This window comes from Salvelinus alpinus, chromosome 6 (genome assembly GCF_045679555.1).
Source record: "Salvelinus alpinus chromosome 6, SLU_Salpinus.1, whole genome shotgun sequence".
Lineage (NCBI taxonomy): Eukaryota > Metazoa > Chordata > Actinopteri > Salmoniformes > Salmonidae > Salvelinus > Salvelinus alpinus.
In genome coordinates this window covers 40861367-40886519 of record NC_092091.1, presented here as the reverse complement: position 1 = coordinate 40886519, position 25153 = coordinate 40861367, and the positions used below count along the sequence as shown (strand labels likewise).

Here is a 25153-nt window from a genome sequence, read left to right as displayed (position 1 = left end):
AGCACGCGCTCCAGCAGGTATATCTCACTGGTCACCCCCAAAGTCAATTCCTCATTTGGCCGCCTTTCCTTCCAGTTCTCTGCTGCCAATGACTGGAACGAACTGCAAAAATCACTGAAGCTGGAGACTCATATCTCCCTCACTAACTTTAAGCACCAGGTGTCAGAGCAGCTAACAGATCACTGCACCTGTACATAGTCCATCTGTAAATAGCCCATCCAACTGCCTCATCCCCCATACTGTTATTTATTTTGCTCCTTTGCACCCCAGCATCTCTACTTGCACGCTCATCTTCTGCACATCTATCACTCCAGTGTTTAATTGCTATATTGTAATTATTTCGCCACTATGGCCTATTTATTGCCTTACCTCCTTTATCCTACCTCATTTGCATACACTGTATATAGACCTTTTCTATTGTATTATTGACTGCATGTTTGTTTATTCCGAGGGGTAACTCTGTGTTGTTGTTTGTGTCGCACTGCTTTGCTTTATCTTGGCCAGGTTGCAGTTGTAAATGAGAACTTGTTCTCAACTAGCCTACCTGGTTACATAAAGCTCCGGTGATCAGGGGACACTGTTGTGTCGTCAGCAAACTTAATGATGGTGTTGGAGTCATGCTTGGCCACGCAGTCGTGGGTAACCAGGGAGTACAGGAGGGGGAAAAGTACACACCCCTGAGGGGCCAGCATTGAGGATCAGCGTGGCAGATCTGTTGATGCCTACCCTTACCACATGGGGGTGGCCCGTCAGGATGTCCAGGATCCAGTTGCAGAGGGAGGTGTTTAGTCCCAGGGTCCTTAGCTTAGTGATGAGCTTTGTGGGCACTGTGGTGTTGAACACTGAGCTGTAGTCAATGAACAGCATTCTCACATAGGTGTTACTTTTGTCCAGGTGTGAAAGGGCAGTGTGGAGTGCAATAGAGATTGCAATAGAGAAATAAGGTTTCTGTTTTTTTATTTTTAATAAATCTGCAAAAATGTATCAAACCTGTTTTTGCTTTGTCATTATGGGGTATTGTGTGTAGATTGTTGAGGAAACAAATGTATTTAATCCATTTTAGAATAAGGCTGTAACGTAAGAAAATATGGAAAAAGGTAAGGGGTCTGAATACTTTCGAAAGTATTGCCCGGCCCACCCGACCTGCGATTTCCATGAATCTGATTGGTCAAGACACACAAAGAGCCTGCAGCAACAGTCTGATGTGAGGGACAGAGAAATTGTGCACGAGTCGACAAATCCTGAGGCAAGTCGGTCAAAAAAACAGCACTTTGCCTCTCATTTAAAAGATTTGCGTCGCTATATTTTATTAAACTAAATCAGAAGTGGTGTGGCACTGCCACACTTGATTGAAAAGTGCTGTGGCAAAATGCCACCTCGCCACACGTTTTCCGGCAGCCCTGAATTCTACACATTTTGCCACGGGGCGTAGAGAATATGTTGCCGTTTTAAAGGAAGTTTTCTGCTATTCTACCCAATTTACCATGGGGTGTAATGACTTGTCATAAATATGATATCTGATTGAGAATGACTAACAAAATCAATGGAGGCCTCCTGGAGGTCAGGGCCCCTGGGCACGTGCCCTGTGTGCCCGGTCGGTATTCAGCAATGATTAATACAAGTTTAGATAGCTGGCTAGACTAACTACTAATCAAAAAATTGTTAGCCGACATGGCTAATTGAGTGACTGTCAGTGACTGACAGACTACTACGGACTACAAAGGGAAGCACAGCCGCGAGCTGCCCAGTGACACGAGCCTACCAAACGAGCTGAATTACTTCTATTGGTGCTTCGAGGCAAGCAACACTGAAGCATGCATGAGACAGCTGTTCCGGATGACTGTGTGATCACGCTCTCCAAAGCCGATGTGAGTAAGACCTTTAAACATGTCAACAAACACAAGGCCGCAGGGCCAGACGGATTACCAGGACGTGTACTCTGAGCATGCGCTGACCAACTGGCAAGTGACTTCATTGACATTTTCAACCTGTCCCTGACCGAATCTGTAATACCAACATGTTTCAAGCAGACCACCATAGTCCCTGTGCCCAAGAACACCAAGGTAACCTGCCTAAATGACTCCCGACCCGTAGCACTCACGTCTGTAGCCATGAAGTGCTTTGAAGAGCACTTAGATACCAGAAACACCATTATCCCAGAAACCCTAGACCCACTCCAATTTGCATACCGCCCCAACAGATCCACAGATTACGCAACCTCTATTGCACTCCAGACTGCCCTTTCCAACCTGGACAAATGGAACACCTACGTGAGAATGCTATTCATTGACTACAGCTCAGATTTCAACACCATAGTGCCCTCAAAACTCATCACTGAGCTAAGGATGGATCCTGGACTTCCTGACGGGCCGCCCCAGGTGGTAAGGGTAGGCAACAACACATCTGTCACGCTGATCCTCAAAACACGGGGGCCCCTCAGGGGTGCGTGCTCAGTCTCCTCCTGTACTCCCTGTTCACCCATGACAGCATGGCCAAGCACGACTCCAACACCATCATTAAGTTTGCCGACGACACAGCAGTGGTAGGCTGAATCACAGACAACGATGAGACAGCTTATAGGGAGGAGGTCAGAGACCTGGCAGTGTGGTGCCAGGATAACAACCTCTCCATAAATGTGTTTAAGACAAAGCAGATGATCGTGGACTACATGAAAAGGAGGGCCGAGCACGCCACCATTCTCATCGACGGGGCTGTAGTGGAGTAGGTTGAGAGCTTCAAGTTACTTGGTGTCCACATCATAAACAAACTATCATGGTCCAAACACACAAAGACAGCCGTGAAGAGGGCACGACAACGCATATTTTAGGCTGAGTTTCTGTACAGCACTTTGAGATATCAGCTGATGTAAGAAGGGCTATATAAATTAATTTGATTTGATATTCCCCCTCAGGAGACTGAAAGAATTTGGCATGGGTCCTCAGATCCTCAAAAGGTTCTGCAGCTGCACCATTGAGAGCATCCTGACTGGTTGCATCACCGCCTGGTATGGCAACTGCTCGGCCTCTGACCGCAAAGCACTACAGAGGGTAGTGTATCTGGCCCAGTACATCACTGGGGCCAAGCTTTCTGCCATCCAGGGCCTCTGTACCAGACTGTGTCAGAGGAAAGCCCTAAAAATTGCCAAAGACTCCCGCCACCCTGGTCATCGACGGTTCTCTCTGCTACCGTACTGCAAGCGGTGCCGGAGCACCAAGTCTAGGTCCAAAAGTCTTCTTAATTAACAGCTTCTATCCCCAAGCCATAAGACTCCTGTATCGCTAATCAAATGGCTACCAGGACTATTTGCATTGACCCCCCCATTTTTAGACTGCTGCTACTCTCTGTTTATTATCTATGCATTGTCACTTTACCTACATATACATATTACCTAAACTACCTCGACTAACCTGTTCCCCTGCACATTGACTCTTGTACCGGTACCCCCTGTATATAGCCTCGTTACTGTTATTTTATTGTTGCTCTTTAATTATTTGTTATTTATCTATTTTCTTCTTTTGTTTTATTTAGATTTTTTAGTTTTGAACTTCAGTTCATTTAGTAAATACTTTCTTAACACTTATTTTTCTTAAAGCTGCATGTTGGTTAAGGGCTTGTAAGTAAGCTTTTCACTGTTAGGTCTACACCTGTTGTATTCAGCACGTGACAAATAAAAATTCCTTTATTTGCTTTGAGAGACTGTAGAACAACAACAGGAAGTGTTTGGTTGGAGTCATTGCAGCTAAACGTGGCAGAACCAGTTATTGAGTGTAAGGGGGCAATTACTTTCCACACACGGGCATTGGGTGTTGCATACCTTTGTTTATGAAATAAATGAAATATGTATGTAATTGTTGTGTTATTTGTTCACTCAGGTTCCCTTTATCTAATATTAGGTTTTGATTGAAGATCTGAAAACATACAGTATCAAAAATACGTAAAAGTAGAGAAAATTAGAAAGGGGGCAAATACTTTTTCCATGCCACTGTATATCAGTGCACACAGAGATTGAGAAGCCTTCATCTATAGATATAAAGTAACATCCATGGTATTTCATGATCCAGTAGCTAAGTGTTTAGACCTTGAAAGGTCCCCTTTCATTGAATCAGCCCAGCACCACCGGCTTTGTTAAGGCAAAAAAAAAGTATAATAAAAGAGAGAGTTCAGTTCTCTGAAACGTAAACGCTTCTAAGAGTTAGACTTTTCATGTCTTGTCTTCCTCTATCTTTTCTGCTCGGTTTAATGACAAAGGTAGCAATTTGATTCGCTTTTTTAAATATTTCAGACAGTGACAGTAGCGAGAACCACAAGCTGTAATCATGTGGTCCGTTAGCACTCTTTATCAGAAATGTTGCTCAGGACGACAACAGAATTATTAAGAAATAGATATTATAAAATTGAAATATCAAAGACAATATCTAGGCACCTCAAACGATGCAAATATGAACAAGTATTACTAGTATGTACAGTTGAAGTCAGAAGTTTACATAGACCTTAGCCAAATACATTTTAACTCAGTTTTTTCAAATTTCTGACATTTAATCCTAGTAAAATTTTTCCTGTTTTAGGTCAGTTAGGATCACCACTTTATTTTAAGAATGTGAAATGTCAGAATAATAGTAGAGAGAATTATTTATTTCAGCTTTAATTTCTTTCATCACATTCCCAGTGGGTCAGAAGTTTACATACACTCAATTAGTATTTGGTAGCACTGCCTTTAAATTGTTTAACTTGGGTCAAACGTTTTGCGTAGCCTTCCACAAGCTTCCCACAATAAGTTTGGTGAATTTTGGCTCCTTCCTCCTGACAGAGCTGGGGTAACTGAGTCAGGTGTGTAGGCTTCCTTGCTTGCACACGCTTCTTCAGTTCTGCCCACACATTTTCTATATGATTGAGGTCAGGGCTTTGTGATGGCCACTCCAATACCTTGACTTTGTTGTCCTTAAGCCATTTTGCCACAACTTTGGAAGTATGCTTGGGGTCATTGTCCATTTGGAAGATCCATTTGCGACCAAGCTTTAACTTCCTGACTGATGTCTTGAGATGTTGCTTCAATATATCAACATAATTTTCCATCCTCATGATGCAATCTATTTTGTGAAGTGCACCAGTCCCTCCTGCAGCAAAGCACCCCCACAACATGATGCTGCCACCCCCGTGCTTCACGGTTAGGATGGTGTTATTCAGCTTGCAAGCATCCCCCTTTTTCGATGGTCATTATGGCCAAACAGTTCTATTTTTGTTTCATCAGACCAGAGGACATTTCTCCAAAAAGTACGATCTTTGTCCCCATGTGCAGTTGCAAACCGTGGTGGTTTTGGAGAAGTGGCTTCTTCCTTGCTGAGCGGCCTTTCAGGTTATGTCGGTATAGGACTCGTTTTACTGTGGATATAGATACTTTTGTACCTGTTTCCTACAGCATCTTCACAAGGTCCTTTGCTGTTGTTCTGGGATTGATTTGCACTTTTCGCACTAATGTACGTTCATCTCTAGAAGACAGAACGCGTTTCCTTTCTGAGCGGTATGACGGATACGTGGTCCCATGGTGTTTATACTTTCGTACTATTGTTTGTACTGATGAACGTGGTACCTTCAGGCGTTTGGAAATTGCTTCCAAGGATGAACCGGATTTGTGGAGGTCTACAATTTTTTTTCTGAGGTCTTGGCTGATTTCTTTTGATTTTCCCATGATGTCAAGCAAAGAGGCGCTGATTTTGAAGGTAGACCTTGAAATACATCCACAGGTACACCTCCAATTGACTCAAATTATGTAAATTGGCCTATCAGAAGCTTCTAAAGCCATGACATCATTTTCTGGAATTTACCAATCTGTTTAAAGGCACAGTCAACTTAGTGTATGTAAACTTCTGACCCACTGGAATTGTGATACAGTGAATTATAAGTGAAATAATCTGTTTGTAAATAATTGTTGGAAAAATGAATTGTGTCATGCACAAAGTAGATGTCCTAACCAAAACTATAGTTTGTTAACAAGACATTTGTGGAGTGGTTGAAAAACAAGTTTTAATGACTCCAACCTAAGTGTATGTAAACTTCCAACTTCAACTGTATATATTTGTAATTCCACCTTGCAGAGTGCTTGTTTTAGCCAGCAGCATACCACCATGCATCCCAGTGCTGGCTTCTCTCTTAATAAAGCTAAGCAGGGTTGGTTCCTAAATGGGAGACCAGATGCTGCTGGAAGTGGTCTTGGAGTGCCAGTAGGAGGCACTCTTTTCTCCTATCCCCCCAAAAAGATTCCAATACCCCAGTGCAGTGATTGGGGACATTGCCCTGTGTAGGGTGCCATCTTTCAAATTGGATCCTGACTCTCTGTCGTCACTAAAGATCCCATGGCACGGCACTTATCATAAGTAGGGGTGTTAACTCCAGATGTTATGCTACATTTCTCATTTGGCCCTCCTACTATTATGGCCACCCAGCTTCCAATTGACTCATTCATCCCCCCTCCTCTCTGCTGCAACTATTCCCCGGTTCACTGCTGTAAATGAGAATGTGTTCTGATTCAACTTAACTGGTAAAATTAAGGGATCTTTTTTTTTTTCAAAGGCACACATACAGTAATAGTACGCAAACTGAGCATAGCTCCTGCTATGCAGCTATGGCATGTACAGGTACAGGTGTTCTGGAAAGTGAACAGCAAATACAGTATGTCCTCTGTTAGGCCACAAAACAAAATCCAGTCACCGTGCTTGTTGTCACTTATCCCAGCTAGTGACGTGTCCGCTTCAGTGAAGGACTCCTGGAAAATAATTATTTCCCTGTACATCACTCTCAGGTTTCAGAGAAGCCTATCCTTCCCCATTCACTGTGCTCCCGCCCTATATCCACCGTACATGAAAGCACAGGACGAAGTCTTGTCACAAACCTCACGTTTCTCACAAACAAAACAAGAAATGAAAACGAATCACTCAACAATAACAAACAAGATGGGATCAATCCACGCTCCCTCTGTTCATCTGTTCATCCATATCCACCTACATTCCAGTGGTGTTGGCCTTTCATTCTGATGTACTGAATGGTGAGACTCAGTTGAAACCTGGTGATGAACTATGGATCTTTGCACATCAGTCCCGCTGCCACGAGTGGAGGTGATAGGAGGTGAGGAATGGGGGTTATACATTGGTCTCAAGGCCATTCAAATCAATGGCACAGTGGTCCTTATCCTTCTTCAGTTGGCACGGGGGGGGGGGGGGGCTTTTTTCTTTCCTCCAGCTGCATGAGACAGGCCATGTCGGAGGGGATGGCTTCCGGTTGGACCCCTGGGTCCGGGGGAGGCGGCTGGAAGCTACTGTTGTGTTCTGACAGTTCATCAGCTGCTGGATGTTTATCATGGGCTTGGTCTCACAGATCAGAGGCAATTAGCTCAGAGGGGGAGTGGCGATGGCGAGATGGGGAGAGAGGGGGGGGGGGTAATCAAGATATATAGGGAGAGAGGGAATGGGTGAGAGGAATATGGATAAAGGAACAGGTGGGGAAAAGGAAACATATAGACAGGAAGTTGGAGACAAATTGGGCTGAAATGTAGAGGACGGGAGATGACAGAGACAGTTAGACATTATCAGTCAAACTTTTCCAGACATACCTCACACAAAACATAGTCTCTAGCTTATTCATTAGAAAAATGAATGTGTGTCATAAATAACCCCACTGCATATGGCAGAGCAGGACTAGTCTGTGCCCTCTGAGCCAGTATGTCTGTGACCTGAGCTGAGTATCAACAGGAGTTGTACTCTGTGGGGAACTAGCTAGTTTTGATGATGGCAGCATGTACAATAGTGTGAAAGGGGTATAATAGAGGCACCATAGTGTGATAAGGGTATTATAGAGGCAGATACTCACCCCATCTCCTTCTTTTATTAAGTATTTTCTACAGATGTGGGCCATGAAACCTGTGGCCAACGCATCCCCCATCACATTCACCATGGTCAGGAATCTGTCTCTGGAAGCAGGAGAGGAGCAGGAGACAGGTTTTCAGAGTAAGACGTGTGTATGTGTGTACTGTATGTTTGTGTGTGAGTGTGTGAGTGTGTGTATGTGCGTGTGTACATGCAGTAGTTTTTACAAACAAAGATGGGGTTGATTGATTTCCAGCCAGTTACCCCTGTGACAGAAATAATGTGCATGTACAGTCTTTCATTCTGTACGACATCTTGCTGTACATTGAAAAAGGTTCTAAATGGTTCTTCCTCAGATTCCTTGGAGAACTCTTGCCGGATAAAGAACCTTTGAGTTAAGTGTGGGGTTCTTGACATGGTATTTAACCTTCTTCAGAATTCTGAAAGGTTCTTGAAATGTATTGAAGCCTGCAGATGTGTCCTTTTCACAGCACACAACAAAATAGGCCGTGTTAACTAGCATGTGTTAAAATGAACATGGTAAAGAGTTCAAATAACACTCAGTGGTGTAAAATAACCCCAATGCTGGTGTTAATAACCAGTGTTGAACCAAAACCATGCCAATCATTATCATATGTTCCAGCATGCTCTATTGCAGGTTGATTTTTAGAATTGTTTGCTTCAATATGTATGTTTTTGCATTTACATTGATTGATTAATTCATCTTATGCTACTCAAATATAAGTAACATACATTTTTCTAAACTATTCCAATCTGTTACTTTGACTTCTTGCACACGTTACTGAAATGGTTGTTCCAGTTTAGATGTTTTAAGTTAATCTCATATCATTGTCTTTCCAACCCTGGCAGTCATTCATATTGCAGGTTACGGGTGAATACAAATTCCAAATGTTGGAAATCCCCACCCTAGCTGGTTCCAATAGGCATTACACATCACTTTGCAAGCCACCATAATGTGTCATGCAGGCCTGCTGTGGCCTGTAAACTATTAGTTTCAGGCCACTGTACTAGGGTAAAACTAGGCCTTACGAAATATATATTGTATTGTCTTAGGGGGGAATTTCCGACCCGAGTTGCATGCGTATATGGAACGTAATTCCCTTTTTTTGCACTTTTCTCTCTACGCGTATTCTGACCTTGAATTTAGGCTTAAGAATAGCATGCTATTCACCCGCTATTTCTTTGGGGTGGAGGTATGTCTACAGATACACATTATTCTGACCTTACTTAATTCTCTCATAATTGCACCACATTTACACGCAATGAAACGAGGAATAAGGTTGAGCAACCTGACGGTTCCAAGTAGAACAACATCTACTTTTCCCGATAGAAATAACACCATTCTCCATGCACTGTAATTTACAATTTGAAAAGAGCTATTGATAAGAGCTATTGATAAGAGCTAGGTAAAGGAGTAAAGGGGATTGTAAATATAAACAAGTTTGGAAAACTTCATATAATAATATTACATTACTCATCAATATTAGCAGAACATTGCAGCAATATTTTCATAAATTCTTCCAAGTATGTTTTCAGAGCAATTGTGGATCGTCATAACCTTACAGTATAACCTTAGAGTCTTTACAAGATTCTTGCAGTAATGTTTGTTGTTTGTTATAGGTTTTAATAGCAATATCTCCATCAACCTTAGCTGAATATTGCTGAAGTATGTTCAGGGAATGTTATTAGAACAATCATGTCATAATGTCACACTATAACTTTATGAGAACATTGTAGAAATATTCCCTGCTTGTTGTTATGGGTGTTTTGAATAACGTTTCCTCAGAACCACGTCTATTGCTCCCACACTTTGTTGCAACAGTATGTTCTAAGAACATTGCCGGAACATTGTCATTATACTCCCTGGCAACCTATCGACAAACGTTGTGAACAACACTTTAGTGAATATTAGCATAACGTTCCAAAGATATTTAAATTCAAACATTTTCTTACAGAAAAACATGGGGTGATCCAAAACATTCTTTGAATGTTTGTGGGACGTTATCATTCTGATGTTAGCTCAAACCCTAACTAAAAAAACTCAGTCAAAACAGAAAATGTGTGTCAGTCTGTCTCTTGTGAAAACAGTGAACAACTTGTGAACTAGCTATTCTTAGCTAATGTTCTGGGAATGTTTCCAGTTTGCTGGGCTGTTTGTTGTTATCAATACACATCATTGGTTATTAGGCCTATGCAGGATCTTAATTTGACTACCCTGTTGCAGGATAGTAATTCACATTTCCTGTTGCTGCAGGATTATGTTCCTGCTGTGAGAAACTGGTCAATATAAGATCCTATACCTAGGTAGGTGTCTTGGATGACATCTCCATTAATGTTAGCGGAATGTTTCAGTAATGTTTCCTCAAAACCAATTTAATTGAATCCAGACATGATTGCTGAAGAATGTTAAGGGAACGTTATTGGAACATTAAAGTCCTAAATTCACACTATAACTTTATGAGAGCATTGTGTGAATATTCAATATTCATATTTAACAACATCTCCATCAACATTAGCAGAACGTTCTCATAATTTCTATTAATATCACATTTTGTTGCGGCAGTATGTTCAAAAACATTACTGGTACATTGTGTTATTACATTACCTGGAAACCTACTGAGATGTTTTTGTGGAATGTTCTGTGGTGGTTTTTACAGATGTTGTGCACAATCTTTTAGTGAACGTTAGGATAACATTCCAAGGATATTTGATTTGATTTGATTCTCTTTTAGTCCCCATTTGGACTAATCTTCCAAGAGTCCTTAAACATTAAAATACAATTTATAATACGAACACATTTCCACATATAACACACTATTACAAACATACATAATATACTAACATAATGACCCAATAAATATTCAATCTAAAAAATATTGATTCTTCATCTAGTATAGTCCCACAACATTTCTATGTATTATATTTAAATCGTTTTAAAATAATGTTTACATTTATATATTGAAAGGTTTCTGGTTTGCTCAGTTAATTTATTCCATTTCTTTATTGCTCTAAATGGAAATGTTCTTTTTCCTATTTCTCTTTTCTGTCTGGACAACGCATAGATGGTGGACAATCTATTACTAGTAGTTTGGTTTCTGCCACTTCTTCAATTTGTACTCCTCCCATACTTAATTGTATCCCATGCTGTTTTGGCCTTTTCCTAGTTGAACAGACCAACATAACTTTGGTTTTCTTGGTGTTTAAAACAAGTTTGTTTTGGCAAACCCACTCCCTGATATTCTCCAAATCTCCTTGTAAAGCCTGCTGTACCTGTTGAACCGATTGTCTTGCTGCAGAAATTGTAGTATCATCTGCAAATATAGTAGCTTGAGTTTCAGCTAAGGCATAGGGAAGGTCGTTGGTATATATTAAATAAAGAAGTGGCCCAAGGCAGCTGCCCTGCGGTATTCCACAGTTTAACACGAGGGGAAGAAAATTATATAACCATTGATATAGGTGGACTGTTTCCTGTCAGTTAGATATGACTGTACCCAATTCAATGCTACCTCCTTAAAACCATAATGCATTAATTTTGTTAAAATTATTTCATGATCCACTAAATCAAATGCTGCACTGAAATCTAAAAGTAGTACACCCACAAACGTGCCATTATCCATAGCATTGGGCCACTGGTCAGTCATATCAACCAATGCAGCGGTAGAGGAATGGTTTTTGCGATATTTCATTCAAAACATTTTCCCCCAAAAAACTAACATTTAGTTATCAAAAACATTCTTTGGATGTTATCATTCTAATGTTAGATAAAACCCTAACTAGAGCTTAGGTAATGTTCTGGGAATGTTCCCGGATTGCTGGTGTTGGAACTTAGATCTGAATTGAGCCCATTTTAATCTGTTTATAATTGTATAATTAACCTAGCAGTAGTAATCATTGTGTTACGAGTTACATGGAACGATCTATGTGCATTTTATTTGGTCAGAGGGAGTGGGGGCCTGTCTCTGAGGGCAAGAATGTTGGGGGGCTAGGGTCAGTCTGTTATATCTGGAGTATTTCTCCTGTCTTATCCGGTGTCCTGTGTGAATTTAAGTATGCTCTCTAATTCTCTCTTTCATTCTCTCTTTCTTTCTTTCTTTCTTTCTCTTCCTCTCTCTCGTACAACCTGAGCCCTAGGACCATGCCTCAGGACTACCTGGCCTGATGACTCCTTGCTGTCCCCAGTCCACCTGGTCGTGCTGCTGCTCCAGTTTCAACTGTTCTGCCTGCGGCTATGGAACCCTGACCTGTTCACTGGACGTGCTACCTGTCCCAGACCTGCTGTTTTCAACTCTCTAGAGACAGCAGGAGCGGTAGAGATACTCTGAATGATCGGCTATGAAAAGCCAACTGACATTTACTCCTGAGGTGCTGACCTGTTGCATCCTCTACAACCACTGTGATTATTATGGTCATCTATGAACATTTGAACATCTTGGCCATGTTCTGTTATAATCTCCACCCGGCACATCCAGAAGAGGACTGGCCACCCCTCATAGCCTGGTTCCTCTTTAGGTTTCTTCCTAGGTTCTGGCCTTTCTATGGAGTTTTTCCTAGCCACTTCTACACCTACATTGCTTACTGTTTGGGGTTTTAGGCTGGGTTTCTGTACAGCACTTTGTGACATCAGCTGATGTAAGAAGGGCTTTATGAATAAATGTGATTGATTGAATGATTCCACAAGGGTTGAATATGAGCCATGTGTCTGGTGTTAGAGCCAATACATTGTAATTACTGTTCTATAACACTGTCTTATATCTTTACTGTCTTATATCATTATATACTCTTAATATGAATATACAGTTTTTATATATTAAAGTAAGTAGTGTTAGGTTTAAGCTCTTTGTGTATGAGAAGTACAATTATCTAGTGGACAGCAGTAGACTATATGAATGGGTACTCCCCATAACTCAAGGCCTCACCTGATAAGAAGATCTGTGAAAGGTATGGAGGAGTACGAAGGTTCCTGAGTCAAGTTGGGACATGATAACACCAACATGAGGAACATACTCAGTTCCTGCCCAGCAACAGAGACTGATTGTTCATCCTAGAAATTAGAACCTAACATTTGGCGTTGTTGGCAGGATTCACCACGATTAACAGTCGAACTAACGATTCCGAATCAGTGGAACAGGAGCCGGCACAAAACAAGATAGGCAAAGTTCCTAAACCTGTTACCCCTCATCATGGCATCTTGGGGAGACGAGGGACATAGGCTGAATATAAAATGTATAGAAAACGGACCTAGAAAGCCTGAAGTTATTCAGTAGGCCCACTGTGTACACGACCGGTCGTAGACCTAGGGTTTTGGAGTCCCCTAGGAAGGTTTAGCCACCATATAGGTTAGTCTAGGCACTGTGGGCATGGCGTGCTTAGGTGGGTTTATCCCCCACATAGGTAAGACTGGGCACTGCGGGCACAGCATGCTTAGGAGGGTTTTGGCCCCATATAGGTTAGACTGGGCACTGCGGACACGGCGTGCTTAGGAATGTTTAGCCCCCATATAGGTTAGACTAGGCAATGTGGGCACAGCATGCTTAGGAAGGTTTATCCCCCATATAGGTTAGATACTGTAGGGACTGCGTGCCTAGGAGGGTTTAACCATCCCCTAGGACTAGGAGTTGAAGTCCCCTAGGAGGGTTGAGGGGAGTGGCCGTCCCTACGACATGTCTGTTTAACTGTCTGTATTGTCAGTGTGGTATTGGAGAAGTTGGCACATCTGTATACTAGTACGCATGGTGAAGGTTGCATGTAAGTTCTGGAGAAAGGGACATTAAACAGAGCCATGGATACACTGAAAGTGGCCCACAAGCAATCTAACAATTCGGCTTGAGTATGGGAAAATGTTTAGCAAATTTGATAACATTGTTTAGCACTTCCCTGCTGATGGAAAATTCCATACTGATTATCTGAGATGATAACTGTGAGTTGGCACAAGTGTTTTAATGTCAGCGTTCTATCAATGGAAAGGTAAAACTGATAAAACCAAAACTAAAGACCTGCAAGGTCAACTAAACTAGACGACTCCAGTAAGACGTGACCAATAAAAACTAGGAGTAACTGGGGTGGAATCTAAAGCTATGCAACTACTACCCATGCCATTGACAGTAGGTCCAATAACAATACCGGGATCATTCTTTATGGTAGCTGGGGTAGAACCGATTTTAGGTTTGGATAATCTTTGTGAACTGTGGGCAAAAGACGCCTTTAGATTGCGGTCTTATCAAAGGGTGTAAACCTACCGTGGTGGAGGGAATTCCGGGGGCTGGGGACTCAGTGGCAATGGATATCCTGATATTACTGGAAAGGAGTATACTTATTCAAGAACCAACTCATTGTAACAGCCCCTATTTCTAGTGAGAAATGAAAGGACGTAGTGTATCACAGTGGATTCCCATGTATTACTAACAAACATTCAGTTAGGATAACACCTATACCCACATCAATACTATTCATTCTCTGGGATGACCAAACACTCCACGTACGCTCAGAAAAAACCCTGGCGTTTTTACATTTCTAGAGACACTTTATTCCATCTTATTCTGAAATAGGTGAACCTCTTACATGACGAAAGAGAGGAGGGGTCCTCATGAGAGAATAGAGTGGAGCCAAGATTGTGAGGAAGCGTTTTATAGAAACAATTCAAGATTGTGAGGAGGCATTTGTAGAGTTAAAGAATCAGTTGTGTCAAGTGCCTGCATTGGGGTTGGCAAAACCTGACAATTCCATGCATGAATAAGATAGGTACTGTGGTAAGTTATGCGGAACCATGGGGGAAAAGACAGACCAGTCATGTACTGGAGTAAATCTTTAGGCAAATGGAATGCCACTGTGACTAGAAGTACAAGCAACCAAAATGGTTCTGCATAACACCGCCTCGATTACTATGGGTCAAATGCAGTTGCAACTATTGTTTACAGTACAAAATCCCAACATGCCCGGTGGACAAAATGGAAAATGACGCAGAAATCTGTAAGGGGTAATTCAATCGATACAGTACGTTTTAATTTGGTGAACATTGGATCTGGCTGATATATTTTATAATATGGGAGCATTACATATTCATCTCAAAATAAGACATTAATGAGTGTGAAGCAAATAGTGAATATACCACGGCGATTGGTAATAAATATATACAGTAAAAACTTTCGGGTAGATTCAAATACAAACGATACCTTCCAATAAGGAGAAAGTAAAGGGGGGGCAGTGGCTTCCCTGTAAACAGAAGTTATCATGTGTGGTTTTGTCTGTAATTAAAACATTTTTGCTCACCTGGTAAAGTATTGTTAGAGGGTAAGAGATGTAGAGTATAGTGGAGATTGTAGAGGGAAGGGAAATGTACTGGGTGATGGTGATTGAGAGGGCTTTCCTGTTGAGAAGAGTGGATGAGTCGGAGTTGAGGGAAACAGATAGGTAGACTAGTGAAAGTAACAACGAAAGTGAGAAAGAAAGGAAATGGGAAATTAAATGGGAGGTAAGATAGAAAGATTTAGAATTTTTAGGACTGATTAACATTTAGCATAGTAAAAACGAACAAAAGGTGTATTTTCTCTACCAGGAGAGGATGGGGTGTCCCTATCTCTCCATTTGCAATGCTTCCTGAGGCTGTTGCCTTGGGAGAGCAGTTCGTGAAATTCTGCAATTCTATAAAGTTGGTGCTCTGAATCCTGTGTCATTATTGCCCTTGCCCAATGAGGGAGAAGCTCATGAGTGTGATCCAGACTAAATCACTCCAAAGCCTCACCCCGATCTGTAGGAAACAGAACTAGAATCGGGTAAAGTAGGCTATTATACACAGACGGCTCTAGTCACATAACGACAGGAGGAAAGCGAGGGATTGGATATGCTCTGTGTGATGATGTGGCAGCATTTAAAGCTGGCCCATTGCCGCATCAATTTCAGCCCAGGGAGTTGCGCTGTCGGTTGCCAGCAGGGGAGGATGCTACAATATACACAGACTCTCTCTATGCGTTAGGAGTGGTTCATGATTTTGGGACTCTGGTCACAAAGGGGCATGCTAACTGCGACAGAAACACTAATTAAATATGGACACGAAGTAGAGGCATTACTAGAAGTGTGTCTATTACCCAGTAGACTAGCTGTGGTAAAATGTGAAGCTCACACCAGTCGTACTGATAAGATAGTAGTAGGGAATTTCCGAGCAGATGAGGCGGCTAAAGCGGAGCCACAATCTAAAACAGAAGATGCGACCAAACTGCATGTAAATCGTGTAAATACTAAAGCTGGGATTCTCAGCCAACTCCCACCTAACAGCTACCACCACCAGATGGATCCTTTACATCATTGCAGATGGACTTTATATGGCCACTTCCTCGAGGGTAGGGGTAAGACTCACGCACTGGTAATTGTGGACTGGTTTTCAGACTCTCCTAAGGGAGGTAATTCCACAATGGGTGAATCAATGTTGTCATACTGTCAGAAAATGACCCATGCCTTGCAGTGTATTCACAGGTCAAATTAACACACGAGGAACGGACCCCAGGAGATAACCACAAGCACAGCCTGAGTCTGGGGGACTGAGTGTACATCAAGGTCCACCAAGCCGGAGTATTCGGACAACACTGGTCCGGGCCCCACACAGTACTACTCACCACGCCTACAGCAGTGAAAACTACAACCTCTACTCAGTGGGTCCATATTTCTCATGTGAAACGAGATCTGGCTGACAAAGGGGTAAGCTGGAGGAGGAACTACTAGAAGAAGAGCTGGAGAAAAGGAGACTTGAGAGTAGGAGTTATGTTCAGAAAAGTGTCATAACAGCATCCACCTGTGTACTGATAACTGTATTCCTTGCACTAGCAGTAGTGATTTATGGGAACTATGATAATTACCGCATTTCAATGCCAGTACCATGAATAGGAGAGTGGACAGGTGAGAGGGTGAACTGGGTGAGAAGTGCAGTTAATATCACAGGGGCAAAGCAGATCATTATCCTTTTCATACGTGAGTTCCAAAATATCTCTAACAGTCCCCCAGAGTGAGTTTTCTTATGTGCGTAATGTCCGAATTCGCTCACTGTTCCAAAATATGATTGCTAAGCAACAAGACAGTTAACCCTTGCTGTCCTCAAACCAAGGCACGCTGCCTGCTAATTTTCCATAGGCTGTTTCAACTGGTCAATTTTACAGTTTGAAATTAGGTGTGTTCCGCATCCTCATTAATTCACACAGAAGTAGCCCATTTCACTGTGGCGGACAACTTAGGTTTGAGGCACGCTATGCTAATCAGTGGAGGCTACTGAGGGGAGGACAGCTCATAATAATGGCTGGGACAGTGCATGGAATGGAAACCACGTGTTTTATGTTTTTGATACCAGTCCGCTAATTCCGCTCTAGCCATTACCACCAGCCCGTCCTCCCCAATTAAGGTGCCAGCAACCACCTGTGATGCTAATGTAAGACAAGGATTAGCTAGATGAGCCAGACAAACTTATCTCTTCGATGAGAGCCCAATGGCCCAAGTACTCCACCAGTGTTTCCTCAGATCAAATATGCAGACATTTGTGCATCTCCAGTCAGAACAGAACCTGCCTGAACTCTTCCATTAGTGTATTTTCCAGCTGGCGCCCACATTGCATTCGTTGTTGTTTTCCTTACTAATAATTACTGTGTGTATTCATATCAAAGTAAGTACCTTATTACCTTATCATAATACAGTTTCTGTATATCATGGTATGTCATTTCTACTGTAGCACACTGTATTTATGTATGGAGCATAATGTATTCTGTGTATATTCCTTTATTACCGTGGACAAGCAAGGTACGGATTTCATAACCTTTATGGTGTTATATTCAATTTTGATAATGTAGTTGCATTCATCTATTAGTTCTGTGAAACAATGCTAACACCAAGCTGCCCTGGAAGCTGCCCTGGCCTTATCATGACCATTGTATTGGCCTGCATAGCTCTGCCCTGCCCCCTTGTGGAGCCCTTGTGGAGATCTTCAGTTATTATGTTACTTGTAATATGGTTTTATTGCTATATCCTAATGTTGTATTCTAATTACTAATAATTCCTCTTTATTCTGTACTTTCAGAAACCACACACACACAGTATTGAACATAACTTGCCAACATCATAACTGGAACTGGACATATTTTGTGCTGAAGATTGAGGACAGCTTTTGTATGCTAGAAATATACTGTTTGGAGAGGGAGTAGGGAGGATGAGGGAGTAGGGAGGATGAGGGAGTAGGGAGGATGAGGGAGTGGGAAGGATGAGGGAGTGGGGAGGTGGGTAAAATATTGCCAATAAAATTGTATAATGTGACTGTATTTGATTTACATGCAAAGTGTATGTTCAATTACAAAAAAAGGGGTTTTGGTCTCCAGACTGAGACTCATCAAAGCAAACAGCAGAGCCAGGAGGGGTGAGGTCTTCCAGCTACCGCAGACCTACTGCACCTCACCCACTATAGGTCTGCCTACATCACCACCAGCATCTTCAGAGGGACCTGGGACTTCGTCGGTGGGCAAGGGGTCATCAGATTCAGGGTTCTCAATGGCCACAAGGTTGGGGGGCAGCTCATCACTGTCAGAATCTGATTCCTCACTGTCATTCTCAGAGTCATTCTCAGAATTCCAGAATTTTTGCATTTGCGAGTTGTCTCCTTTTGAAAGACATTATAGTTTCAACTGTGTGTTGTTATTCTCTTTGACATTTGAAATCTGTATTAAGAATCAGGTAGTAGTAATAATTTGTTATACAGTAAATAATTTGTCTGGATATTCAGAATCAGAAATGTCCTAAACTAAACTGTTGTTCTGGTCTGTCCTCTCTCGTGGTTATGGCGAAGGTGACCACAGATGGTATCTAGATGCATGGAAGATAATTAGGCCGAGAACAGTGTAAACCACACCCCCTCTAACCGGCTGAAATAATGGCGAAATTGGCGTTCAGGATGATCCTTCACCACTTCTACCGTGAGACCTGAGTCCGAGCCAGCAACCTGTCGAAGCTATCAACTGCATTTTCTCTCAGGAGTGTGAAATCACTCCATGTGGGGTAGGCATGGAGAGAGATCCTGTCCAAAACTTCTCTCATGCTGAGGTGTAATGGTAGGAAAATGGACAAGACATAATGGACTGTAAAGGACAGTGACATTATCAAGGGCCATCCACTTTGAATATGTGCCATTAAAAAAATAAACTGAAACACTATCTGAAGAAGAACATGAAGAAATGCCAGAAGGATGAGTGCCGGGAGGGGGTGGGGGGGTCAACCATGCCCGTAATTAATTTAGGCTTATCCAAACTTGTTTATTTGGGGTACCAATTTGATTGTGGAGGTCTGCACACTGCGAAATTGATAGTAATTTAGACTAAGAATGCATTGAGATACAAATCTGTCATTACCACAAGTGATGAGAATAGTTAACGCTAGAAATGTAAGATTAATATACTGTATGTAAATGTACATTCTGCCAGTATCGGTGTGTGCTAAGTTGAGGGTCTTAAATTAAAGTGATAGAACCAACATGAAGCACTAATGACTGTCATTCTAAATTTGGGTTGGATGATTTATCAATAGTTATAATTATGATTTGGAAAGGCGAAGCTTGTAGAGACAGAGCTATGCCCCTAAATTGTGAGGAGAGCCACGACATTGTAGTTTAGGCTAGCCTTGCCCAAATCTTATTCTTAGCAAGGTTGGTATGAAACTTATAACACGTGTTCTCTCTTTTCCCTGTGCAAGTCAATATGAATGTGCCCGAGACCAAACTCGGGAGATCTCTAGAGACATAGAGAAAATTGGCAATGCTAAAACAATTGCTTAAATTGGCTCTGCAAAACAGAGAGGCTCTTGACCATCTTTTGGCAGGTCAAGGGGACACTTGTGCAATCATTGACAATGAACGTTGTACTTTTGTCCAAGATCACTCTTCTAATATGACTGATCTCGCCGAATACTTTGCCACTGTTGATAACCCAGAATGAAGGACTTGCAATGATGAAGTGTCTGGTTTTGTGTTGATTTCACTCCCGTTAATAGAAGAATAACCTTTATTATGATTTATTTTGATATCGAAGCTCAAAGCTAAATGCTTACATTAAAATGTATTGATGATTATCACAGATTAAGTGTTAAGAGGATGGAATGTGTTGGAAAATGTGTAATATTTGTGCTTTTCCCCAGCAGAGCTTCTGACAGACATTCACTATGGTGCATTAAGTTTGTTGGAACCTTTCCAGTGTGCTGACAATAAACAATGATTCATTTAAGATTGACTTTGAGTGTCCCTGTGTAAGAATTTCCACGACACCATCATTAAGCACACCTGCGTCTCATCATCAGTCACACCTGGACTTCATTTCTCCCGTATTACTTACAGTTTATTAAGCACTCTTTTGTTATCAGTCATCAGGTAGTATTGTTTATGTTTCTATGTCAGACGCTTCTCTTGTTTTGTTTCGCTCCATGTTCGTTATTATTAAACTCACTAACTGCACCTGCTTCCTGACTCCCTGCATCTACGTTACAAGGATAAATAGCAATTTGAGGACAGAGAGAAGCATTTCTACATTTATACTGATTTATTGATGCAGTGTTGGATACTGTAGAAGCGTTCATGTGCTGAACTTTCTTCTTCTATGGTATTATGGCGGTCCGCAAACAAGCGTTAGAGGTGCATGCCGCCACCTACTATTCGGGTGGTAAACTATATTAAAAATATCAATTGGAGGAAAAAAAGAGGGAAAAACCAACATTATACAAAAAAACATCCCACTCCTTCACTCACATTACAATTGAATTAACATCCCTTCACAGGTTCAGGGGCCAGTGAAGGCAGAACATCATTGACAGGATTTCTTGTAATGCTTCAGCTGTAAACTAAGATTCCCAAAAAGTGTTCTGCTGCACTCACAAAAAACAAAAAAATATGTATTGTTTGTTTGTGCTGTGTAGTTTATGACCTTTGCAATAAATGCTATAATAAAGTCCACCTTTTTCACATGTAATATATCAGGATCCCTTGATTGCTGAGAAACATTCACTGGTGCAGTGTCAATTACCATTGCATCTTTAACGCCAGTCACTCCTTCCACTCTTCTCACCGCCTCCAGATAGGAGACACGCTGGACAGCCCTTATTCTCGCCACCTCTGTCTCCTTCACCCTAACAGGGCAATCCGGGGACTCAGGTGCATGTTTGCTACCACAGTTGTAGCATATAACCTCAGCTGGCATACAATATTCTTCCCGTCTCTACACTTGCCCAAATCTTTTGCATTTATAACAGTGCACAAAAGCTCTTAAAGGGTATCCCATAAAGCCTAGCCTTACATGAGAATGGAGAGACATCAAAAAACAATCATATGGACGAAGTGGGTTTCCTTACTCCATCCACAATACAGGTCAGTCGACATGCACCAGTCACTTCATCTAATTATTCAGGTATGTCATCTGCATCCACTTCATGCGCAACCCCAGAAGTAACCCCCTTGATAGGCGTCCTGCTTCAGAAATCCATACACAAAACATTCCAGAAAAAAATCTTAGAGGCACAAAGTATGGTTCTTCTGTTACGTGGACACACAAAAAAAATCATAATAAGAACAGCGCTTGTGACTCTCACCGACGCCACCTCACCAAACGCCTCCTAGCTCTCTAAAACTAGGTGGCATTCTGCATTTCCCTACAGTTCTCAGCCATTAGCTTTGCCCATGACTGCCTCATTGAATTACAATCCTGACGGTGTGATGTAACGTTTAGAAACGTCAATAATCATCGATTGCGATACGGCTTTCGAAACATGCGGCCCTTATCTTTCATCAGCAACAAAAAATCCTTCAAATAAAAAAGATACACTTACTGTAGCAGTTTAATCTCCATCTGACAAAACTACACCTCCCGAGTTACGCTTACATATAGCTAAGTAGCACAGGTGGTCGCCTCTTGTCTTCGTCTTTTTTCCGTAAACAAGCGCTGTAACATGGAGATATGGCCGTGCGGGAACACTATCGTTTGTAAAAATGTAACCTTTTGTTTTTTGAAAATTATTTCTCGCTGATATGAAAGATTAGGTCCTTATGCTTCCAAAACCGTACTGCAAGCAATGCATGTTAATGTTCAGACTGAGCGTTGGGGATCTTAACAAAACACCCCCCCTACAGAAGACAGCTTCATCCAATGACTCTTATGTGTAGTGTAATGGAACTGAAAGTCATGATCAAGGGCTAAATGCATCCATGATACTCCTCGTGACTTCAAACGGATCCCCCAGGTAACACGGATCCAAAACCCTCACTCCCACTATAAACTAATCCAAGGATTTCTTAGTTTCCATCACAACTTTACTTATTTTGTTTCCTTTCATTTTCAGGACTGTAGCCCACTCATTCTCTCTCTCTGTACTCCCATCTTCACCTGACCCCCGATCAGTTTCATACAGAAAATCTGTTACCGCCATCTTCCCTCCAGCACTCCTCTTAGTTCCTGCCCTGAATTTTTTTCACCGCCTCCTTTACTTGCCCCATCACAACATCAGAGGATTCCAAATTCAACCAATGAGAATTCTTGAGTCTGAGTGACAAAAGCTGTACCAAGAACAAACTGTGCCATTGAGGGGATTCAGTGAATCTGGCCCGGGTGCCTGGGTAGGCACAATTAGCAAGTGGAGTAATGATTAGGATTCTGTGTTTTCACAAGTGATATATTTTGATTCAAACATATACAGTTGAAGTCGGAGGTTTACATACACCTTAGACAAATACATTTTAACTCCGTTTTTCACAATTCCTGACATTTAATCCTAGTAAAAATTCCCTGTCTTAGGTCAGTTAGGATCACCACTATTTTAAGAATGTGAAATGTCAGAATAATAGTAGAGAGAATGTTTTATTGGGTCAAACGTTGTGGGTAGCCTTCCACGAGCTTCCCACAATAAGTTGGTTGAATTTTGGCTTATTCCTCCTGACAGAGCTGATGTAACTGAGTCAGGTTTGTAGTCCTCCTTGCTCGCTCACGCTTTTTCAGTTCTGCCCACAAATTTTCTATAGGATTGAGGTCAGGGCTTTGTGATGGCCACTCCAATACCTTGACTTTGTTGTCCTTAAGCCATTTTGCCAAACCTTTGGAAGTATGCTTGGGGTCATTGTCCATTTGGAAGACCCATTTGCGACCAAGCTTTAACTTCCTGACTGATGTCTTGAGATGTTGCTTCAATATATCCACCACATTTTCTATCCTCATGATGCAATCTATTTTGTGAAGTGTACCAGTCCCTCCTGCAGCAAAGCACCCCCACAACATGATGCTGCCACCCCCGTGCTTCACGGTTGGGATGGTGTTCTTCAGCTTGCAAGCCTCCCCCTTTTTCCTCAAAGCATAACGATGGTCATTATGGCCAAACAGTTCTATTTTTGTTTCATCAGTCCAGAGGACATTTCTCCAAAAAGTACAATCTTTGTCCCCATGTGCAGTTGCAAACCATAGTCTGGCTTTTTTAAGGCAGTTTTGGAGAAGTGGCTTCTTCCTTGCTGAGCGGCCTTTCAGGTTATGTCGATATAGGACTTGTTTCACTGTGGATAGAGATTATTTTTGACCTGTTTCCTCCAGCATCTTCACAAGGTCCTTTGCTGTTGTTTTGGAATTGATTTGCAGTTTTCACACCAAAGTACGTTCATCTCTAGGAGACAGAACGCATCTCCTTCCTGGGCAGTATGACAGCTGCGTGGTCCCATGGTGTTCATACTTGCGTACTATTGTTTGTACAGATGAACGTGGTACCTTCAGGCATTTGGAAATTTCTCCCAAGCATGAACCAGACTTGTGGAGGTCTACAATTTATTTTGAATTTCCCATGATGTCAAGCAAAGAGGCACTGAGTTTGAAGGTAGGCCTTGAAATACATCCACAGGTACACCTCCAATTGACTCAAATTATGTCAATTAGCCTATCAGAAGCTTCTAAAGCCATGACATAATTTTCTGGAATTTTCCAAGCTGTTTAAAAGGCACAGTCAACCTAGTGTATGTAAACTTCTGACCCACTGGAATTGTGATACAGTGACTTATAAGTGAAATAATCTGTCTATAAACAATTGTTGGAAAAATGACTTGTGTCATGCACAAAGTAGATGTCCTAACCAACTTGCCCAAACTATAGTTTGTTAACAAGAAATTAGTGGAGTGGTTGAAAAACTAGTTTAAATTACTCCAACCTAAGTGCATGTAAACTTCCGACTTCAACTGTATATCAAGGCAAAGGGTGGCTACTTTGAAGAACCCAAAACATAAAATATATTCTGATTTGTTTAACACTTTTTTTGGTTACTACATGATTCCATATTATTTCATAGTTCTGATGTCTTCACTATTATTCTACAATGTAGAACATAGTAAAAATAAAGAAAAACCCTTGAATGAGTAGGTGTGTCCAAATGTTTGACTGTATGTTTCAGTAAGATTGGATTTATAGCAATGGTTATCAACTGTACTGCAGGGATGGAACGATAAGTGGCAGAGAAATTGAGGTTGTGGTGGCAGCTGCAGAGAGGTATTTGGGTATGCGAGACTTGACCTCAGAAGAGTTACACGGTGTGTTAGGAGGTGGTTGTCCCATCCTTTCAGGTTGTTGGCCTGAAGTAGGACTAAATTGATTTAGATAGTGGAGTAGGGTGGTGTTTTATTTTAAAATGTTTAGTGAGTGTAGTGTTAGATTTATTTTAATTTTATTTAACCAGGAAGGGCTCATTGAGATTTAAAATCTCTTTTTCAAGAGCGTCCTGGCCAAGATAGGCAGCACCAAGTCATTACAAAAATTACAGACAAACATGGAAAACTACAAGTAATCTGGTAAAAACCATAGAATTCACAAGAGTATAACAAAAATCAAAAACAGCAAATTAAAAACATTGACAGGTCAGGGAATCAGTCTCAAGATCATTCATCAGTGATTTAAAAATACCAATCGGGACAAGTTCTTCCAGTTTAAAAGTATTTTGTAAGGCGTTCCAAGACGATGGCGCAGAGTACATAAAAGCCCTTTTACCAAATTTAGTTTGGACATTTGGAACAGTTAGCAGGATAAAGTCCAGCGAACGAAGAGAGTGCCCACCACATTTCTGAACAATAAAAATGCCCAAATAAAAAGGTAGTAAACCCAAAATGGCTTTATAAATAAAAGTATACCAGTGACTGAGCCTACGAGTGACTAGAGAAGGCCAGCCAACCCTGGTATACAAAGTGCAGTGGTGCGTAAGGGTTTTGCAGTTTAAAATAAATCTCAAAGTGCCATGGTAGATGGTAGGGTATTGTTTTT

The 25153-nt window shown here is 41.6% G+C and overlaps 1 long non-coding RNA gene across 1 annotated transcript; it reads left to right on the top strand.

Annotated features, from left to right (window-relative positions):
* The first annotated feature begins 18128 nt into the window (after positions 1 to 18128).
* Positions 18129 to 20113, top strand: LOC139578690 (uncharacterized). Its single transcript, XR_011675591.1, has 2 exons — positions 18129 to 18403; positions 18688 to 20113. It is a non-coding gene; the product is annotated as an uncharacterized lncRNA (long non-coding RNA).
* The last annotated feature ends 5040 nt before the right edge of the window (positions 20114 to 25153 follow it).